This window comes from Nycticebus coucang, chromosome 19, assembly GCF_027406575.1.
Source record: "Nycticebus coucang isolate mNycCou1 chromosome 19, mNycCou1.pri, whole genome shotgun sequence".
Classification (NCBI taxonomy): Eukaryota; Metazoa; Chordata; class Mammalia; order Primates; family Lorisidae; genus Nycticebus; species Nycticebus coucang.
The window spans coordinates 19,012,262-19,035,510 of record NC_069798.1 but is presented as its reverse complement, the minus strand read 5'-3'; the positions used below and the strand labels follow the sequence as shown (position 1 = coordinate 19,035,510).

The 23,249-nt window shown below is 39.0% G+C and overlaps 1 protein-coding gene across 1 annotated transcript in view; it reads left to right on the top strand.

Moving 5' to 3' along the window:
• The first annotated feature begins 1,003 nt into the window (after nt 1-1,003).
• CHST9 (carbohydrate sulfotransferase 9) overlaps nt 1,004-23,249 on the top strand; it is a 294,548-nt gene continuing 272,302 nt past the window's right edge. Inside the window, exon 1 of the mRNA XM_053571741.1 lies at nt 1,004-1,189. The gene's annotated coding sequence lies outside the window, so the exon portion shown is untranslated. The remainder of the gene's footprint in view (nt 1,190-23,249) is intronic.

The window sequence follows — 23,249 nt, the reverse complement described above, 5'->3', positions numbered from 1 at the left end:
ATAAATCAGACTCTGTTTAAGAAACCAGAATCAGGAAAACAAGTCCTATAATAATTATTTCTTCAATGAAACAAAGTTCACCACCACAGGATGTGTTATTCCTATGCCACGAGAAAGAATAAGACCTATTAAAAATGCACATGGCTAACATTCCAGTTTGAACAACAAAATTCTGGTGTAGTAATAAAGTAAGTTTATTTGATGCTTCCAAAAAGTTGAGTTTTTCTTTGTTAATTTATAGAAACTACTGGAATACAAAATAAGTAGTCGAGGGTTCATTTATTTTTATTTTCCCTAGCTTGGTCAATTGTTATAGAATACTATTTAGAATTAATTTTTAAATCTCAACGAAACCTTTTCTTTAAGGATTAAAAATAAATATTCCAGTCTTGGTCTTTGCAAAGCCCTTTCCAAACGACCAACTTCAGCTTGTCTGATTGTGAAACGTGGGGCCTGAGCGCCCTGGGTCTCCCACACTGTCCATGGGAGCTTTGCTCCTACCGAGGGGGCCTTGCTTGCACAAAACTGCTGCTGAACCAAGCACGGAGCCATCCGTTACTCACAACAAACACTTTATCGATCTATTCTAATCAATGCATTCAAACAAGCAAACAAAAAACACTGCCTGTCTGCAAAGCAAAAGAAATTCTAAGACTTTGGGGTCAGCGTTTTGAGGTAGCCAACCAACCTACTGACCGGTTCTTCAGGACTGTGTTTCTAGAAAACCTGGGGCAGAAGGAACCGGGGATAGAAGAGAGAAGGTGGGGTGGGCTCGGAGCAGCGACAACAATCACTTCCCCGCCCGCCGGGGAGCGGGGTGGCCCCGGAGCGAGAGGGGCGCGACGCCCCCGGAGGTAAGGACGGGAAGTCAGAGGAAAGAGGGGCGGCGAGCACCACCAAGGCAGAGCGGCCGGCGCGGCCGCGGAGATCAGAGGAGGGAGGCGGAGCTGCGGGCGGGCAGGCGCGGAGGCGGCGCCCGGCCCCGGCCAGGCGGGACGGGCGAGGGCGAGCGCCCGGCTCCGCGCTGCCCCGTCCCCGCGCCGCGCTGCGCTCCCGTCCCCGAGCTGGCCCGCGGCGGGGAGGAGTCCGCCGGAGTTTGGCCCGGAGCGCGGCGAAGTTTCCTGGGCAGCCCGGCTCCTGGAAAGCGGTGCCTGCAGGCGCCCGGGCGGCGGCCCTTGCCGCTCGCGAGGTAACCGCGCTGGGCTCGGAGACCGGGGCTGGGGCCCGCGGGGCGGAGACTGAGGGACGCCGCTGGGCACCGGCGCTGGGCGGGCAAGCGCCTCCTCGCCTTCCAGGGGCTGCGCTCGTGTAGGGTGCGGGAGGCGTCTTTCCTTCCCCGTCCACCCCTCTCCCGGTATTTCCACCCACTTCCATTCACTTTACCGGCCAGGGGTGGAGGGGCTGGCGAGAGGTGGCGCAGATCCGGAGACCCCGAGGGGCTGGGGGTGGGGTGGGGGGGACAAGTTCGTGAACTTGTCAGCCGCCTGTGCGGGCATCCTGGCCCCGGGCGGGGCACGCCGACTCCAGGATTCGGTGCCAGCCCCCGCGTGGGCCATCAGGCTGGACAGCGGACAGCTGAAAGAGCAGCCTGGAGTTTCTGATGCCGGTTTACTCGGTCCTCCGGCGTATTGGGTACAGACATGGGCACCTCTGCTGTGGCGCTTCCTTTGCGCCAGTCCCAAACTCCGAGACCTTGCTCAGGCTCCTGCTGGGGCTGCGGGCGCGGTGGGAAGGAAGTTGGGGGGACTCGGGACCCAGCGGAGGGGGTCGGGGGGGCGCTGAGGAGCGACTTGGAGGTGGGTGGCGGAGCGGGGCTGGTGGGCTTGTTTTCTAACGGGCCCTGGGACTCTCGCAGTCACCCGCGCCTTCTGCCCGGCGTGAACACGGTGCCTATCACGTTCCTGTTCGGAGGCTGAAACGTGCTCTGTTGGTGCCTGTGAGGAGTTCTTTCCAACTAAGTTCACGGACGCTACGTCTAGAGCTGCCGCTCCTCCTCTCTTCCCTCCACCCCCACGCTCGACTCCCTCCCACCAGCAGACTGAGCCTGAGTAATTCCCAGGGTTTGGAGAGAGAGCGAGCAAGTAAATAATACAGACAGCGTGTGTGACTTTCCCCTCCCAGGATGCTCTCAGATCCAAATGAAAGCAGTATGGATTTAATAGCACTCTTTTTTTCTTTCAGTTTTTCTGGCAATTAAGAGTATTATTTACTAATGTTTACTTTTCTTCACTTTAACCCCAGACATTGCGTTAGTCTGTCTCGGTGCGGTTTTATCTGCACTGTTACCAGGCCGCTCAGTTTGAAGGCCATGGGCTCCTTTTCAACTCACTTATACGCAACACCTAAATGCAGTGTGACCATGGTTAGTGTTTATCCCTTTTCCTGATTTAGTTGCCTGGCACCTGCTAATTCAGGTTCATAATCATAACACCATATACATGTCAACCAACGTGAAGCTAAGGAGAATATTGTTGTTTTTCATGGCAAGAGTTCCCTGGACTACCATATTTTATTGCTCAAAGCGTTTTTAAGAGCTGCAGTCAAAGTGAATCAAATTTACGGAACAAAATTGTAATTCTATCCAATACATTCTAACAGAATACGATACCTGGGCACTTCGAGTTGACTAGTAATTGAGGAAAAATTAAAATCCTCTCATCACATGGAAAACATTTAGATTGAATAGAGTCAGTAAGAAATAGCACACATTGAATGCCTCCAGAAAACGAGAATTTTCCCCCTTCCCTCATTTGGTTTTTATCTCCTCCATTACAGCAGCATCCTCCAAAAAATAAGTACCTTGCATATAGATGTTGGTCTGTGCTAACTAAGCATCATATTTTTTAATACAGAGGCTTGGTGACAGTCCAAAAACATAAATGTTTTAAATCAGTAACCAACCATCTGTTCTCACCCACTCACTTAAAGCTCAATGTTTATTTTCACAGGTATCAAAATGCACTTGCTCACTTCATCCGTTTCCATGACCATCTTGAAAGCAATAATGATACCTGATGTTGACCCAAGTTCAGCAACTGTTGTATCTGGCTTATCACACTATAATCTCCTCTTTTAAAATAACCATTTTCAGGGAAAGAAGAAATGAAAAAAGTTTTAGAGTTTGGTCAAGGCTTGTATGTACTCGAGGGAAATCTGACTGCTTCCTACCCCTGGAGCCCACCTTTTTGTTACCAGAGAGAAGCTAAAAATTAGTAGAGCTGCAGACTGCTACTCAAAAGACATTCTTTCCCTTTCTTCCTGGTCAAAAGGGTAGCATTTGATGCTCTAAAGCAGTGCAATAAACAGCCTTGTGGCTTCAGAAAGTTAGTATGGTTTCCAGAGGAGAGGAACATCTTCTTAGGGAGAATTCACAAAGTGAGAGACCAATTTAGTATTTCAAACTCCAGATTAAGTAGAACTTCTAAGAAGTACACATTGTTTCCCACACAAATATTTGGTATGAATAATATATAGGATGTTATTATCATATCCTATATATTAGGATAGAAATAAAGTGTTTATATAGTACTTTTTAAATTTGTGTTTGGGAATCTGGATGAATGAATGTGTAATCAGCAGAAAAATTCGCACACTCTTCATTGTGTTCGTGTCATCATTAAACCAAAATTTGAGGGGTTTTTTATTATATAAGATTTGAGGTTTTGAATCCTCTCAGCCAAAAATGGATCTCCCATTTAGGGCCGTTTGGTCTAACTAAAACTGCAAGGATAGGGCATTTTGATCATTCACAACTAAGTTGCATAATAAATATGTTATTCCTTAAGTGCAGCCAGAACATTAGGGAAATTCTTTTCACTCAATATCTGGGTGTGGTGTCCCAAAGCAGTTTCATATTTCTGAGGAAAAAGATGACAGTTTTCACACTTTTCACATAACTGACATGTGCTTGGAGAATTATCAAGAACCAAGGAAAAGTGGGGCCTTATTACCTGCTGTTCTTCTACTCCACACTTCTCTCACCCGGAAATTAAGATTCTTATAACTTAATTAACTAAATTGTTAATTCTTCTCCTAATAGCCAGGATAGCATTGAAGAAAATGAACCTAAACTGTAGATAATTTGAAAAGAAAGTTGTCTTTAAAAATATAGTCTAACTAAAACCTTTGGATACTACGTAAGAATGTGTTACATCTTATTTTTCTGTATACTAAAAATGAATTACTGAGGGGAAACAGTTTCTCCATGTAATGTAAGCACTCTGAATTATTCATGTTAATGAGAGGAATAGAAGCAAAGATAGTCCGAAGTCATGGTTATTTAAAAAGTCATTAGTGTTTGTCTTTGGAATGTATTACATGTGTGGCTTGGAAAAGATTTTCATTGTTATTGTGGGCAAGTTGCCTTTCTGATTATTTTATTGTGTTCAGGTTAATTTTTAAATGAGGTTTCATACCTCGAGACACCAAAACCAATTTGTGGGAAGGTGGGGAGATGGGCAGCCTGCCCAGAAATGAGCTGGTATGAAACCTGGTATGAAAACTTTGCAGTAGATTATATCCAGTTCACAGAAAGATAATCAAGACTTGATTGCCTACCTGTTTAATGAATACGTGTTAAGGATTAGGAATGTTCTTGGCAAAAATGTAAGTATTTTAAACAAACTTTGAGAAATTCAGTCTCACTTTACATGTACCAAAGGTATTGATTAATATTTTTTAAAAAATGATAATGGAGTGCTCTTGAAAATCAAATAGGAATATATTAATTTATGCATCTTACTAAACAGAATTTTTAAATGTTTTCCTAAAGCGTACATGTGCATATGGTGTTAAATGACATTCCTAAGCCTTACAGACATTCCTTATAGAAGGAACGGCAAAGCTGTCTGAATAAGGGGTTTGGTTTGGTCCATTTGATCTGTGTACCTATACTGCAAATCAAAAACACATTTCATCAAAGAGAAGCTCTCATGTATCTGTTGTTACAGTGGACCTGGTTAGATAAAATAGTTGAAGTTCAGCAAGACTGCCAATTTAACAGATTTCTATTGTGCTTTTTGAAAGCTCTTGGGCAAAATTGGTTGTGGATGAGTTACTTGAGCAAGAAGCTGATTCATACCATAGCACTTGCTGTTAAACGACTTGCTATCTACAGAGTTTAGTTGTACATAGGTTTTGTTGAATCGTTACTTCTGAGGGCTCTTAGAATTTAGAAAACCTCTGTGTAGAAGGTTAGAACTGCCCAAAATTTATGATAGGAAAAGCAGATAACATCATTTTTATTTTAATAATTCACAGCAAAACTGTTACTTTCATAGAAGTCAAGAGAATGTCAATAGAAGATGTACCGTTCAGAATGGAGACTGTGTTCCCCTAACAAATACTTCTCACTGCCTAAAGTTCAAGGATACCTTTTTTTTTTTTCTTTTTGAGGAAACATTTTTTATAGGGCACAGCATTTTTTTAAAGACTTGACTGGACTGAATAGTTTAAAAGAAATATTGTGTTTGGAAATATAATTGAGACCTACAGGATGTATTTTATACACATTTAATAAAGGAATCAGTTTTCTTCTCATCAGTGCTTAAGTCTTAGGATCAAAATTATGCATTTTTTTAAAAAGAACTGAAAAGGACCTTAAAAGGAACTTATTTCAGTGCCCTCCTTCTACACTGAAGGAAATGATGGGGCCCATGGTAATGAGAGTGAACTGTTAAAGGTCACTCTAGTAGTTAGTGGCAGAGCAGAAAGTGGGAACCTGATCTGACTCCTCATTGAGCTGCCAGGTAGTAAGTTAGGAGAGGGGAGTTAGTAGGTAGGGGAGTTAACTCTTTCTAGCCATCACAATATCAATGAATACGTGATCATCCTGAAATGAAGGGTCCAGAGGTGAGTGCACAGGGCTTGTGATGTGCTGTCTTGCATTCGGCTATCATTGGGATTTTCCACCTTTTTACTCGCTGTTGTATTTTTTAATAACAAGTATTTCATATTACCCCCTTAGTATCCTGAAAGATAATAATCAAAAATATAGTTACTGAATATACCTATAATTTATAGGAGCAAATAAAAGTAACTTGTAGGGCAGTGCCTGTGGCTCAAAGGAATAGAGCGCCGGCCCCATATGCCAGAGGTGGAGGGTTCAAACCCAGCCCTAGCCAAAAACTGCAAAAAAAAAAAAGAAAGTAACTTGTAATAAAATATGTATTTCACTGTAGTAATGTTTGGAGATAACGTCTCTAGAACACATGATAAAGATGTAAGGGGTTTGCATATATAGAGTGAGAATAAATATATATATATTCTATATATATATATATATATAGAGAGAGAGAGAGAGAGAGAGAATAAGTTTGAATTTAAGACAATTAAAAACATCAGAAGATATCCCATACAAGAAGTGCAAGAAAGTCAAAGAACAAGGGCAGACTAAAAGTAGCATTAGGATAATTACAATCCAGACTTATATAACAACAGAAAAAAAAGAAGTAATGGTAAGTGTCATTGGGAAAATATGCTAAGTCAAATTATAGGCTGGTGAAGTGGAGAGAAGGTGGAAGATGGTATTTCTCAAGTGAGAGAATAAATACTATTGATATACTTCCACCAGAATTCCAAAACTACTTTTTGAACATTTTCAGGTTGCTACTAATGTGAATTCTGCCTTAAGAGACTCTATGGGTTACTCACCAGATGGCTGATAATAAATAAAAATATTTCCAAAATGAAAAATATTGATTTTGTGCTGCTATGGTCTTAAGTTTATTTTATATTAATATTATAGTTAATCAATTCCAGAGTTAGGAGACAGAGTACATGAAATGATTAAATTATTTACCATGACAACCTTATTATAAATTGTTGAACTTTCCGTGCAAATTCTTATAAAATTCTCAGTTATGTTTATATACCAGATTCTACAGGTTGACATCCATAACAAGTTTAGTTCTATGAGATATGTGAAATTCTTTACAGCATTCTTTGAACGGTAAGTTAGAATGAGGATAATTTATTGGCCTATCCCTCCACCATTAACAGCTAGTAGCACCCCAGCCCCCATCACCAGTCTGGTGACAACCCTGAGCATGCCCATCTCTTCCTACAATATTCTCCAGGGGTGACACTGGCCCCTGTGAGAGCCAGAGAGCTAGATAAGCAGGTTTTAATGTAGGCATATATTATTGTTCATGCCCCTACCCATCTATCTTTAATTCTTTCAAATGGGACCATCCTGGGCCCATTAAACATTACCGTGTTTAATCGATTACACTTCTTTTATGCCATTCAAGAAACCCAATTCAGGCCTGGTGTAGTGGCTCATACCTGCAATCCTAGAACTCTGGGAAGCTGAGGTGGGTGGATTCCTTGAGCTCAAGAGATTGGGATCAGCCTGAGCAAGAGTGAGACCCCACCCTGTGTCTACTAAAAAGATAGAAAAATTAGCCGGGCAATTGTGGTGCATGCCTGTAGTCCCAGTTACTTGGGAGGCTGAGGCCAGAGGATCCCTTGAGCCCAGGAGTTTGAGGTTGCTGTGAGCTATGACTCCATGGCACTCTAGCCTGGGGCAACAGATTGAAACTTATGTCTCAAAAAAAAAGAAAAAAATAAAGAAAATAAAAAATAAAAAACAAGTGGGACCATCCCATCTATCTTCTTTGTCCACAGCACCCCTGCCTTGAGTGGACCAGACACAGGCTCAAGGCTCTAGATCATGTTTTCATCTTTTGCCGTCATTTTCTATAAAAATTCACTTCTTCTGGTCTTTATTTCCCTTAGGAACCTGTCTTTTGTGGGTAACAATGAATGATGACAAACTAATACATAACCTGGGGAATATTTTACTTCTCCCAGGCCTTAACCTTGTTTAAATGTGTGTATCCTGAAAGCACTGAAAGCTTTCATATAGAGAGAGAGATGAAATATATACATTCACACTTACGAATGTAGGTATAGGTATGTATGTGCATATGTATTTATATGCACACATAAATTTGAACACTAAAAAAAACAGGAAAGGAGGCATTACAAAGAGAACTTTGAAATGTGCTTATGCAGAAAGGAACTGTACTAGTTCAGTATTGGAAGTTACCCCACAAAACATAGTTCTATGAAGTATGCTTACAGTAGAAACCCATTACCAACCCAAATAAATTGTTGTCCTAGAATTTTGTTATATTGCTTGGGAAAAAAATGTGTCCTATGCTAACATACAGGAGTCGAAGGGGAAGGATATAGACAGTTTCGTTATCTGTCTTACACGAAATTTAATGCTGCACTGTTAACATCCTAAAAGCACACTGACATCTTTTCTCTTTGTGAAATATGTAGTATTTCAGAGATTGGTGGGTTTTGAAGATGACCTATATATATACAAATAGGGGTTTGTTGGATCCCAGAAGCAAGAAGGGAATTGAAAGTGAAATTGACATTTTCTTACTTCTGATGTTCTGCCACAAGACCTGCTCTTGAGAATGAAGAGTTAATAAGAATTGTCATTTCAGTATTAGCTACAGCATCCTGAACTTACCTAATCGTGAGATCTTTTTCTTAGATCTTCTTCCCACTCAGGGTTCATCTTATTATTATTGTTTTTAGAGCACTGTGTATATTTTTCTTTTTAAAGAAAAAAGCTTCCTAGTGTAAATTCAACCCTTGAAGTTGCAGTCAGTGGTAGGTCTTTGTGTGTACACGTGAATGTGAGTTTGTGTGTGTGAATAACCGATGGCTTGGATACCATTGTAAGAGTCTGCACCATTGTAAGAGTCTGCACACAGAAGGGCATGATTTACCCAATCAGGAGAGGCAGCTTTTCCTACAAAGAGGATACAGCAATTGTCCAGAACACAATTTGATCTGTGATTGTTTTGCTGTATATTGTTTGTTCTTCCTGGAAGCTTCTAGGTCAATGGAATGTCCCCAACATTCAGCCTCAGACTGACCCCTAACTTTATTTGATCTACTTTTGTTACAATTTCTAATACAAGTGTAGTAGTGCCAGGGGAATTGAGAGGAGATGAAATTGAGGTTGCTGGATTGTGGAGGTGATAAAGAAAATAAGGCACTTCTTTCATTCGAGCAGCACAAAGTTCTATAGAGGCAGTGAAATTTTATTGGAATATCTACCTTTCTTAGTCTGCTTTTTTATTTTTGTATGGAATCAAAGAAAAGACTGTGAAAGTAGAGCCTTCCTTCTTCTCTGTTCCCTTAACTCTGCTAGATAGGAAAAACTTTCTTTGTCAGAGTAAACAGGCGACGGATTCCATCCCTGTTCTCAGAGTGCCCCCTTTTACCCTAGTACTTTACTTCTACCCTAAACTGAAATCTAAAGCCCTACAGAACATCATTAAGAAAAGGAAAAATACAACGAGCTAATGTGGTAAAAGAAATTTCAGAAGCCTCTATTAGATACGTGGGAAAATGGGGAAACCAATTAAGGCAACGCTGACAGTTCAAATGAAGGATCCAGCACTTCCTTTCCCATTAGTTTCAGAACCAAAAAGCCCCAAATTCCACTTAGCCTTGTACTCTGTACTATTATTTTTTTTCATCACAGAGAGCATTAAAGCTGTGACCTATAACAGTTACAGCTTTCTTGAAGCAAATATAGTCTGTGAAGATTTAGATAAAATGGTGCTTATCAGATACTTTAAAAAATAAATTTCAAAATTAAAATGTAGGCATGATTTTTTAGAAACGTTATCTCTAACTCAGTTTTTTTCCACAGCATTCTTTGAACAGTAAGTTAGAATGAGGATAATTTATTTTCCCCTAAAAGATCAATTTCTCACTGTATGAAATTAAAATCCTTGGGTGTTAGTGACATTTTTGGGATTAAAAGCCATAATTATCAGCATCCTTCACCTTCTCACATCAGCACTCTTAATTTTAATCAGGAACTTTTATTATCAGAGACTGAGACTTTATGACTTTTACAGGGCTGGCATTCAGCTAGATGTCCTGGTATAATCTTACTGGTTATTTGTAGCTGGATCCCAAATTTTATTGACTGTTAAGTATTTTAAATATTAATTCTCCACTTACCATTTTTGTTCCCACTTACTACTTTTGTACCTTTGCCTTATATATACTCTACTTGCCAGTAGATAAGGTCCTGCAAAGTCTTTTCTCCAGATTTTGCAGATCAGGGAATTAGAAGAGCATTTAGCATAGAAATGCATTTGCAAATCACTGAAATCACAAGTACCAGCGATTATCCAACTAATATCTCAGAACTTCAGTTCACTTTGGGTTTTTCCAACATACGTACACCAAGTACTATGCTTTTAAGAATTTCTTGGAGTAAAGCATCACAAGAATAGAGAAGCAAGAATCCAATGTACTCAATTCTGATCTGAGGATAATTGAGGCTAGTACATAGTGGGGGTTGGGGGATGGGGGAGCGGAGAGAGGGAAGAAGGGAGGAGGTGGGGGGTCACGGGGTGTAACACACCTCTTGGGGGCGGGACACAATTATAGGAGGGACTTTACCTGGCAAATGCAAGCAGTGTAACTTGGGTCTTTGTACCCTTAATGATTCCCCAACAATAAAAAAAGAATGCCTTGGGATTATCAATATTCATTTAATGCCAAACACTCCATAAAACATAATTATGGCTCAGAAAGTCTCTCTTAAGTTTCCCACTTACAGAACCCAGTGCATTTCTTATTGTCTATCTTTAAAGAAAATCAGATGAAACATATCAAAATCAAACTTGTCACATCTGTCCTTCTCACCACCATCTGCTGTTTTGGGGGGTTTTGTGTGTGGATATGGTGTGAGGAGGCAGAGTCTCACTCTGTTGCCCAAGCTAGAGTGCCATGGTGTCAGCGTAGCTCACAGCAACCTCCAACTCCTGGGTTCAAACAATCCTCCTAACTCAGCCTCACAAGCAGCTGGGACTACAGTGTCTGTCCCAATGCCCAATTAATTTTTCTATTTTAGTAAAGGCGGTGTCTTGCTCTTGCACAGGCTGGTCTGGAACTCCCAAGCTCAAGTGATTGTCCGTCCTTGTCTTTACCGGTCCTTCGACCCCATATCAAATCTTTCACCAAGTTATTGATTTTTTTACCCCCAAAGTATATCACAAATCTGCCATCATCTGTCTGAACTTTCATCATCCTTCATGTAGATAATTACACTGGCTCTGTGACTGATCTCCTGGCATTACCCCCACTACCAGCTCATCCTCCAAAAAGGTACCAGAGGGGCCTTTTCAAAATGCAAATATAATGACGGTCACCCCTCTGACCACACATACCACTTACGTGGATTACCACTTGCTTTGTTTAAAATAAACACCAAAACTACACTCCTGCTTTCTGAAGCCCAGAGAGACCCCTCCAGTCACTTCTCTTTTGGCGACCCAGCTCTTCCCTGGGCTGCAGCTTTCTTCAGGTTGCTCTAATTGGCCTTCCTCTCTCCTATCCCCCTCCCCCTAACCACACCTACTCAGACTTTTCACTAGTTAACTCTTAGGTAACACTTAAAATACCAACTCAAATGTCACTTCCTCAAAAGAGAGATCTCTTCCTCCAGAGTCACATTTCCTTATATCGATAGAAACATATACATGTTTGTCTGCGTGAATGTCCTTCACTGAACTGAGAAGAGTTGTAAGTTCACATTTATTTGTGTAATTATTTAATTAACCACTAAGGCGGGAGGGCCCATCTGGTTTTGATGGTCCTTGTATTCCTAGAGAATACTCCAGTGCCTGCCTCTGAGTGGAAATGCAACTGAATATCCCTGTCTTTTTTTATTTTTATTTTTCTGGTGCGGTCTTGCTCTGCAACTCAGGCTAAAGTGCTAGAGATCCATCATAGCTCACTGCAGCCTTGAACTCCTGGCCCAAGTGATTCTCCTGCCTCAGCCTCTATGCCGCTGGAACCACAGGTGCTCTGCACCACACTCAACTATGTTTCTTATATTTTTAGGGAGAGTTCTGTTGCCCAGTCTAGTCTCTAACTCCTGACCTCAAGCGATCCTCCACCTCAGCCTCCTGAGTTGCTGGGATTAAAAGCATGAGCCACGGCTCCCAAATCCTGAAAATTCCCATGTTTAACCTACGTGTGCACAGGCATACCTATAGCACACACAAACACACATTCATGCCCACTCTCACATTCAGTGAAAAATACATGCATGTATACATAAAAGCTTGCAAGCTATGAGGCCGCACATTTTTCTTTCTATGTGCACTCTACAAATATCCCACTCTTTCTTCTATTTCTCCTTCCTCTCCATGATTCAGGGGTGATTTGGGAAGGACTACAATTATTTAGAAAGGGAGGCAAGTCCATTAATTTCCTAAACATCCTCCCCCTCAAAATAAATAAATGCCCAGGCATGCCTTTATATTACTTCCTCTGACATGTGAAATCTCTTGATAATTTCAGGAATTTTAAAAGGCTTTATTTTATGAGGGTTTTATGCTATGCTGTTTGTGCAATTCTAGCATGAAGCAGTGATCTATTATTTTTACCGTGATGGAGAACAGAAAATAAAATCACTCTGAAGTTTACCTCTTCATAGGGCTTGCATGTAAAGGAAATAAAGGAGAAGAAAAATGAGAATGAGAATAAATATGTGAAAGTGAAATGGTAGTAAAAAGTTCATGTTTTAAGTTAAAGGTTCATATTTTTAAGAATTACACAAAGCTTCAAACTAAGGCTAAACTAGTTAACAGTGCGTACTGACAGAGAGGGTCAGGGGTGCTTTGCTTTCTCATTCCCCTGACACCCACCCCCCATTGATTTGTGACTTGAAAGAAGAGATCTAACCCTACTTACTGGCACTTAACTGTGTTCTAAGTACTATGCTAAAACGTTTGCCTAAATTAAAATTGCTGCATTAAAATTGATTTGGGTGAGCCTTAACTCATATTTATTTAAAGCATCAACCAGCTTAGGGGAGATTCCAGGAAGCCTGGAACATCTTGTGCCAGAAAGCAAAGAATTGCTCGAAAACTTACAGGGACACATCAGAAGGACACAAAAGCAAGTTTGAAGGGATGCCGTCTGGCCGAGTTTGGGATACTTTGAACGTAAGAAGTCATGATGGACATAGTGGATTAATGCATATTGAACAGGAAAGGAATCCATGAGCTCGTGGTGTACACGCACACAGATGGGGTCAGTGGAAGCAAAAGCTCTGTTTCATGGAAGAATACAAGCTGGTAATTAAAGGAAATGACAGACTTATGAAGTCATCATTTTTGCACCTACCATGGCAAGAATAATCAAAGCATGATTCACCATGCAGTGAAGGGTTGACGGGAACAGGATTTTCATGCTGGCGCCACATGTCACCCCACAGATTGCTTATGAATTGCAAAGAGGGGAAAGTCCCTTTGCAGGAAGACTCTGACAGACATCACCTCAACCAAAGGACCAAACTTGACATCACTAGCACAGGGACAAACTAAAATCACATGCCTTTTGATGTGACACAGGGAGAACAACACAAAATCACTTCGGAATTATTTTGCCTGAAATGTTTAACCTGTCTAGCCATGAGGCAACCAGACAAATCCAAATTGGTAAGATATTCAACGCAACTAACCCAGACTTCAAAAATGCCAATCTCATTTGAAAACTTGGAAAATTGATTTGGGTGAGCTTTAACTCATGTTTATTTAGAGCATCAACTGGTTCAGTGGAGACTCCAGGAAGAGAGAGAGACAGATATTGGTAGTTCTTCAACACAACTAACCCAGACTTCAAAAATGCCAATGTCATTTAAAAACTTGGAATATTGTTAAGATTACAAGACAGTAGGAGACCTGGAAACTAATGGCAAGGCATCTATCCTTTTTGATTCGATTCTGGATGGGAGAAAAAAAAAAACTATAAGGACAGTTGTAGTGTTCAATGTAAGGAATATGAATTGGGGCTGTAGATCAGACCACAGATAACAGTGTTATATCCATCTCAAATTCTTGATTGTGATAATCATATTAAGGTTAAGTACAAGAATGTGCCCTTGGGGAGAGGATATTTAGAAGTTTTTAATGGTAAAATCTCACGATCTCTGCAACTTTCAAATAGTTGAGCAAAAAAACAAAACAAAAACAACTTTTTTAAGTGTGGGAAGAGAAGTTACACATATGGCAAAATGTTAACAACTGTTTAATCTATATAAAGATTGTGCAGCATTCATTATATTGCTCATTTTCTGTAGGTTAGGTATTTTTTTTTTTTAGGTTAGGTATTTTTCAAAATAAAAATTAGGGAGACTATCCAAGATCATTGTCATGTATTAAAGTGAGCTAACACTTTTGAAAGTTTTCAGTCAGTAAGTAAAACTGTCCTCTCTGTCGTATCTAAATGCCTTCATTCAGCATTCTGTAGTAATTTCATGTTTTTAAACACTAAAAAAATAGTGATCCTTAAAAGAATATATTTCAAGCAATATAAGAAACAATATTTTATATGATAGTATCAGTAAATATTAAAGTTACCTTGCTTTCATTTTTCAGTTATATAGGAGAATTTTTTTTTATTTTTTATTTTTGAAACAAGAGTCTCACTATGTCACCCTTGGTAGAGTGCCGTGGTGTCACAGCTCACAATAAGCTCTTGGGCTTATGCAATTCTCTTGCCTCGGCCTCCCAAGTAGCTGGGCCTACAGGCGCCCACCACAATGCCCAGCTATTTTTTGTTGCAGTTGTCACTGTTATTTAGCTGGCCTAGGCTAGGATCAAACCCGTCACCCTCGGTGTATGTGGCTGGTGCATTAACCACTGTGCTATAGGAACTGAGCTGAGGAGAATTTTTTAACATAAGAAATTTTAAAGAGAAACAGTATAATTTCTTCTTCCATATCTTTTGTAAATACCTGTGCTTGCCTATGAAACGAAGTGTAAGATTACTGATGATTTTCCCCAGCAGAATGCAGTCTGCAGTGCGGAACGGATCTGGCCAAGGTACTAGGGAGATTTAGGATCCAGTGTGATTCTCAAGGGCACGTTGTCGGGAAAGCAGGTGGCCATTGTTAGTGCTTATGTATTAGAAGCAGATACTTAAGACCCAATAACACAGATTTTACAAGTATCAAAAACCAAAGCTGTCCATATAGTCAACAAATACTTATGGAGAGCCAGTTCTATATAAGGCACAAGGTAATGAGGCTAAGTAAAAATCTTTGTAAGGTTTGTAAATAAAAATGTATTTCTTCAGAAAAAGTTTACCTTCAAAATAAATCTTTAAAATTTTCCTAAGATAACATTTAGGACTCTTTAGAATATAAATCATCACATAACCAGAGCAACTGGACTGGTACTTTTTGATATGTGATAATAAAAACAAAAAGAACCTATAGATCTTAACATATGGTGTATCTTGTATCTGAATATAGGGTATAATAAACCAAAGATAAGAATACTGATAGTGATTTACCCTTATAGTCCATATAGTAGTTTATAAATTATATGAATAATAGCAGAGAGGAAGAGATTTCAGTTACTGAAAAATTGCAGAGAGATGGTGTCACTTTGTAGAAGGTTGAGGTTCTGAATCAGGAAGAACTGGTCCCTTGATACTTCCAGCCTACACTGTCAGAGGCTAAATTTCCCTGTGATAGGCTCTCCTTACTAAAAAATTATAGTCTATCTTCAGCTGATATTAAGGCAAATATTAGTCATCAGTTTGAACTCATAATTATGTTTTAATAAGGGGAAGATAATAACATTATTATGGAGTAGGAGCTTATTCTTTAAAAGTCTTGATTATCTTCAAATAAAGGTAAAAGTAGCTTTGTCCTCCCCTCCACCCTACACTATTCATATCCATAGTAAGAACACCAAAAGTACAGAGAGAATTTGCCATCTCTCTGGTGTTAAACTGGGAACCATTCAATTTAGTGATCTTATAAAACTTAATATATTTTTATTTCATATACTTTTAAAAAGCTCCCAGATCATGAAAATAAGATGAGTTAAAAGTTGTTTGAAGTTACAGCGATAGGAAAGGCAGAATTCTATATAGATTTGGCATTAAAAGAAAACAGCTGTGTGAACGATTTGTGTAGGTAATTATTAGCTGGAAGCTATTTGTAGTCTAAGTTTATTGAATATACAAATATGATAATAAGACTTTGCACAAATGGAACCTTTCGATAATAAATCCATGTAAAATACTGTGGCTTGGGGAATAATTCTACATGTTATAAGTATTTTTGAATGCAGACCTCTAGACCAAGTACATAACTATTTTCATTCATGATATTTAATAGGTCATTTTACCTAAAGCCTCAGAAAGGACAAGTAAAACAAACAATGGAAACTGTATTGTTTTATTTGTGCATGTATTAAAATATTGCAACCACAGAATAAATAGCAAAGTAAAATTCTGAAACTTACCAACAACAGTGAGCTAAACTACACTTACAGTGATAACTTCATAAATAAGTATCTACTCATTACCTAAAAAGTATTCCTATCATTGCGTATTGGAGTTATTGATTTTTGCTTCTTTAATGTCTACTGACCATCTCAGAAAGAACACTGTCTTAGTAACAAGTTTAGTAGAGCTGTGTTCTCTTTATGACCCCTGTATGTTTGTAACACTTCATGGAACTTTACACTCCCCCCAAAGCTGTTTTCCTGTATGTTAACACAATAAAAATAAAATGTTGGATTCTTCAATGTTCCCTTCTTCATTTTAGATTTTGGTTACATTTTTTAAATGTCATATTTCATGTTTTCCAATTTAAATGAAATCAGTGCTCAACTGATTTTGACTAGTCTTTTTCTCTTTGAGTTATTTTGGTTTATTTTGTGGATAGCTGGGTTTCATGGTCGTGGATTTTATCTGTGAGGACGCGTGGACTGCACTTTGTGGATTCTGTTGTCCCTAAGCCACATCTCCCACCTTGACTCTTTCCCTTTGACTGTTACCCGGGTCTCTGGTTCATAAACCATGTCCTGGTTGTTTTCCATTCTTTGATTATTATTTATTATTATTATTATTATTTGATCATAGCTGTGTGCATGAATGCAATCATGGGGTACAATGTGCCGGTTTTATATACAATTTGAAATATTTTCATCAAACTGGTTAACGTAGCTTTCACGGCATTTTCTTAGTCATTGTGTTAAGGAAACCAGAGATGTGGAATGGCAGGCGCTGGTGAATATGCGCAGTCTTCTGCAGCTCCAGTATGACTCTTGTCTAGAACGTCCCCTCTCAGCAGTTACTTTACTTGTTGTCAAGTTGGAAACATTCAAATTCCCCAACCTTAGGTTGTGATTGAGTTGTCCTGGCTTTTCGTCTGTTTTCTCTCACAGTACCCTCATCTGGGAGACCACTCCATGGCTCATAGAAATGGTAGGTGGGGTGTTAGTTTCTTCATCCCCACATCCCTAGTCATTTCCCTATAGCTGCCTATGCCCTGGATCTGACTGTTTCAATCTAAATTTTACTGGATGGCCTTTTAAGACTATGATATAATTATTATTTTTTTCTTTTTTGCAGTTTTGGCCAGGGCTGGGTTTGAACCCGCCACCTCTGGCATAGGGGGCCGGCGCCCTACTCTTTTGAGCCACAGGTGCCGCCCAACTATGATATTATTTTTACAAAAATGTATATCCAGCTCCCAAGGTTTGAGAGTGTATGTGTCAATGCTTATTCTCGTCTGTTTCCCTCCAGATTTTACAGAATTTGGCAGGTATATGTGATAGTGAGTGGTTTGAGTAGTGGTTATTTTCATGTTTAATTGAAAATTTAGTTCTTTTCATCACTATTTTTCATAGTTGGTATTTTTTAATTATATTTCAAAAAAGAGAGTAGAAAAGCTTTTATTTCGCCATTAGCTGGAGTTTCAGAGTTCTAGTGTCTACAATTCCTTTATCACTATGCAATAAATAATTTATTTAAAGCATGTAATAAAATACATATGGTGACAAATTAAGGGATAATAAAAAATAAACACTCAGGTGTCCTCTGTTAAACTAAAGAGAAAGAACTTTTCCAGTATCTTAGAAATGTCTTACTTTAGTCAGAGGAGATTAACTGCTGTGATCAACCCAGGATCTCAGGCATTTCGTATGATAAAGGTTTATTTCACATTCACACGGCAATTCGATGAGGATCACTAGAAAAATTCTGTCCCATGCCATGCTTCAGGGACCCAGGTTATCTCCACTGAACAGTTCTACCATCCTTCAGTGCCCTGAAGTCCTCTGCTGGTTCTTCTGTGCTGAGAGGACAGAGAGTGTGTGTGGAGATTGTGTAGAGTAAGTTTTAGGGACCAGGTCTTGACATGGTGCTATGACTTCTGCTCATATTTCACCTTCTTGTAAGGGGGGAGCTGGAATAAGTAGCCTGCTTGAAAGTCCAGAAGGAAAAGGAACAGGGATTTAGGGGATATAAAGCATTGTCCCAGCTACAGCTTCTGTGTGCTTCTCTCATTCTCTCCCTCTAAAAAGAGGTGGCCGACCACCTGCATTTTGTGTTCATTATTTCCCTGCTTTGCATACATGCATATTTCATATTTTGTGCATACCTCAAACAGATTCCGTTTAGATTTCCCTGCCATTGAGCTTTATAAAAATGTTGTTACACGTGACTTGGTTTTACGTTGTTTGATAAGAATATTTTTTCTTAGATTTTGAATATAGTAGACCAACAGTTCTCAACCTGTGGGTTGCAGGGTCGTGGCATTAGGATGGTTGAGAAGCACTGTAGTAGACTCTATGATGTGTCTATTCTGTAAAGTCTTTAAATCTATTGTTCAAATCTTCGATTCTCTTGCTGATTTTGTCTAAATGTTCTGTCAAATACTGAAGAAAAGTATATTAAAAATAAGCCAACTTGGGGCCGCGCCTGTGGCTCAAAGGAGTAGGGCCCCGGCCCCATATACCAGAGGTGGAGGGTTCAAACCCAGCCCTGGCCAAAAACTGCAAAAAAAAAAAGCCAACTTGATGGATTTATCAATTTCTTCTTATAGTTTTATCATTTTTGCCTTTTATTTTTGATTCCATGTTATTAAGTATATACAAGTGTAAAATTGTAATATATGTAGTAAATTCAACTTTTTATCACTGTAGTAACTTTCTCTACCTGCATATTGCTTTTAATCTTAGCATCTGATTTGTCTAATTTTGTATAGCTCCATCAGTTTTTAATACATTTGTATTTACTTAATTATTTAATATTAATACCTCATTATAGGCTACTATATATACTTTCTTTCTTTTTTTAATTAATTAATTTATTTTTTATTGTTAAATCATAGCTGTGTACATTTGTGCAATCAAGGAGTACAATGTGCTGGTTTCATATACAATCTGAAATATTCTCATCAAACTGTTCAACGTAGCCTTCATGGCATTTTCTTAGTTACTGTATGTAGGCATTTGTATTCTGCATTTAGTAGGTTTTGCCTGTACCCATTCTAAGATGCACCATAGGTGTGGCCCCACCCATTACCCTCCCTCCACCCTGACTTCCCCCTCCCTTCCCTTCCCTTGGCCCTTTGCCCATATTCTTGTACTATAGTTGGGTTATAGCCTTCATATAAAAGCTATAAATTAGCTTCATAGTAGGGCTGAGTACATTGGATACTTTTTCTTCCATTCTTGAGATACTTTGCTAAGAACAATATGTTCCAGCTCCATCCATGTAAACATGAAAGAGGTGAAGTCTCCATCTTTCTTTAAGGCTGCATAATATTCCATGGTATACATGTACCACAATTTGCTAGTCCATTCATGGGTTGATGGGCACTTGGGCTTCTTCCATGACTTAGCAATTATGAATTGGGCTGCAATAAACATTCTGGTACAGATGTCTTTGTTATATTGTGAGTTTTGGTCTTCTGGGTATATACCTAGTAAAAGAATTATAGGATCGAATGGCAGGTCTATTTTTAGATCTCTAAGTATTCTCCAAACATCCTTCCAGAAGGAACGTATTAGTGTGCATTCCCACCAGCAGTGTTGAAGTGTGCCCTTTTCTCTGCATCCACACCAACATCTCTGGTTTTGGGATTTTGTTATGTGGTCTACTTTCAACTCTGTCTTTATGTTTCAAGGTGCTCTTTTATTCATAGTATCTGGTTAAACTTTTAAAAACTCCCATCTGACAATATTTATTAGCTAAAGAGTTTTGTCTTTGTTTTTTTATTGTGATTATAATTCCATTTGAGTTTATTTCCATTATCTTACTTTATATTTTCTACTCTGATTTCTCTGTATTTCTTTATTTTATATCCTTTTTGGTAACTACAGAATATTTTACATGGTCTCTTCCCATGTAATAAAATAACCTTGGAATGCTTTCATTTTGATCACTCCTAACCTGACTTTTAGCCTATTGTTTTAGTCCCACAAATTAGACACTATATATATATATATATATATATATATATGTATATATTTTTTAGACAGAGTCTCACTTTGTCTCCCTCAGTACAGTGCCGTGGCATCATAGCTCACAGCAACCTCAAACTCTTGGACTCTAGTGATGCTCTTGCCTCAGCCTCCCGAGTGGCTGGTACTACAGGCACCTGCCACAATGCCCGGCTGTTTTTTAGAGATGGGTATATCACTCTTGCTCAGGCTGGTCTTGAACTCCTGAACTCAAGCAATCCACCTGCCTTGGCCTCCCAGAGTGCTGTGATTATAGGTGCAAGCCACTGTGCCCAGCCTGCACAGCATTCCTTTATCCACCTTTTTTTTTTTTTTTAATCATAGCTGTGTACATTGACATGATCATAGGGCATCATTCACTAGCTTCACAGACTGTTTGACACACTTTGATCACACTGGTTAGCATAGCCTTCCTGGCATTCTCTCAGTTTATCCACCTTTTTCTTTTTAAAAATACTGTATTTTAATAGATTTAGGAAGTGTAAATGTTGTTTGGTTACATGGATGAATTGTATAGTGGAGAAGTCTAGGCATTTAGTATACTGATCACCTGAATTGTGTACATTGTACCCAACATGCGGTCTTTCATCTTGCACCCTTCTCCCACCCTTTCCCTTCTGATTCTCCAATCTCCATTGTCACTCTGTGTGACCATTCATACTCACTCCTCAGATCCCACTGGTAAGTAACATGCAGTGTTTGGTTCTTTGTTTCTGTATTACTTTTAGGATAATGGCCTCTGGTTCCATCCTAGTTGCTGCAAAAGACATTATTTCATTCCTTTATATAGTATCCCACATTTCCTTTATGCTCTTACCAGTTGATGGGTACTAGTTTTGTTCCATAGTTTTACAATTGTGAATTGCACTGTGATAAATTATGAGTGCAGATCCTTTTTTATAAACTGACTTCTTTTCCTTTGGGTAGATTTGCAGTAGTAAGATTGCTGCATCAAATGGTAGGTCTACTTCCAGTTCTTTGAGCAACCTCCATACTGTTTTCCATAGAGGTTGTCCACTAACACATTCCCACCAGTAGCTTATGTGATCCCTTGTCACTACATCTGTGCCAGCATCTATTGCTTTTTGACTTTTTAATAATGGCCATTCCCACAGGGGTGAGATGGTATCTCACTGTGGTTTTCATTTGTATTTCCCTGGTGATTAGTGATGTTGAGCATTTTTTCATGTTTGTTCACCGTTTGTTTCTCTTCTTTTGAAAAATGTTCATGTCTTTTTCCACTTTTTAATGTTTTTTCCCCTTAATAATTTGAGTTCTTTATAGAATCTGGATATTAGTCGTTTGTCAGATGTATAGCTCGTGAATATTATTTTCCATTCCATAGGCTGTCTGTCTATTTACTCGGTAGATTATTTCTTTTGCTGTGCACAAACTTTATAGCTTAAGTAAGTCTCATTTATTTATTTTCGTTTCTGCTGTCATTGCATTTGGGGTCTTAACTACAAATTCTTTACCTACGCCAATGTTGAGGACAGTTTTTCCTAGATTTTCTTCTGATTTTTTATATGGTTTCAGGTCTTACATTTGGATCTTTCATCCACCTTTAGTTCATTTCTGTATGTGGTGAGAGAGAGAGATCCATTTCTTTCTTCTACAGTCAGGCTATGCAGTTTGCCTGGCTCTATTTATTGCTTTCCCCCATGTGTGTTTTTGTCCACTTTGTTGAAGTGACATCAGTTGATGGTAGTATTTAGCTTTATTTTGGAGTTCTCTATTCTGTTCTTTTTGTCTGTGTGTCTACTTTTACAAATATATGAGTGCCATCCTGTTTTGGTTATTATCACCTTGTAGTATAAATTGAAATCGATTCACTTCTTTCATTCTAAATCTTGAAAGGTAGCCTTGCTAAATATTGAAGTCTATACTATATTTCAGGGTCATGCAGACATTATTCCTCTGTGTTTTTTCTTCCCTTGCTGCTGCAGAGAAGTTAGCTGTCCGTCTAATTGTCATTCCTTTGTAGCTAATATGTCTTTTCTTTCTGGATTTTTTATGATCGCTTTGATTGTTTTTGATCATTACTTTAAAATGTCAGATTAATATAAGGGTGTACACCATTAGGTTATAGTTTATGCATGTCCAGTTAAAGTCCAAGTTGTATCTGTGTCCTTCACCCAGGAAGTGTGACATGTACCTGTGCATTGCACCCCTTGGCTGGGAACCTGCAGAGCAGGAACCTGCTGATCGCCTTCCCTCATGGTGAATTTAATTGAGTTTTTCTCTCATGTGGGTTGTGCATCCTTTGTAACAGCCTGGATGGATTTGGAGAACATTTTCCTGAGTAAATTATCACAAGATTGGAAAAACAAGCATTATATGTTCTCTTTGCTCTTAATGTTGTGAGATTTCACTTTGGTGCAACGGGGTGTGGGTTCTTTTTTTTTTTTTATGCTGCTTGTAACTGATGATTTTGTAATAGAAGTAGGGATATTTTTCATCAGTTTTAGAAAACTTTAACCATTATTGCTTATTGATTACTGCATTGCAGGCTTTCTCGTTTCACCTTTTAGAACTCTGATGAGATGTGGGATGGATTTCTTGTTTCATTTTCATCACTCTTAACCTCCTCTTTCAAATTTCCCATATTTGTTTTCATGCTACATTTGAAATTATGTCTGCAGATCTGCTGGTGTACTATTTATCTTTTTACTTTAATGTTAAAATCATTTATGGAGTCCTAGCTTCAATTTTTGTAACTTTTTATTTCCGGAAACTGTATTTGATCTTCTTAAAAACCTGTCTGGCCAGTTTTGATTGCCTCTTTCTTCTTACTTATACTGTAGACCTCTCTCATAACTTAAAACACTTTCAGAATAGGCATTTTGTTCTGTATATGATAGGTCATATATTTAAGCCTTCGGAGGAATGATTCTCTCCTTCATTATTTCTGCTAACTGT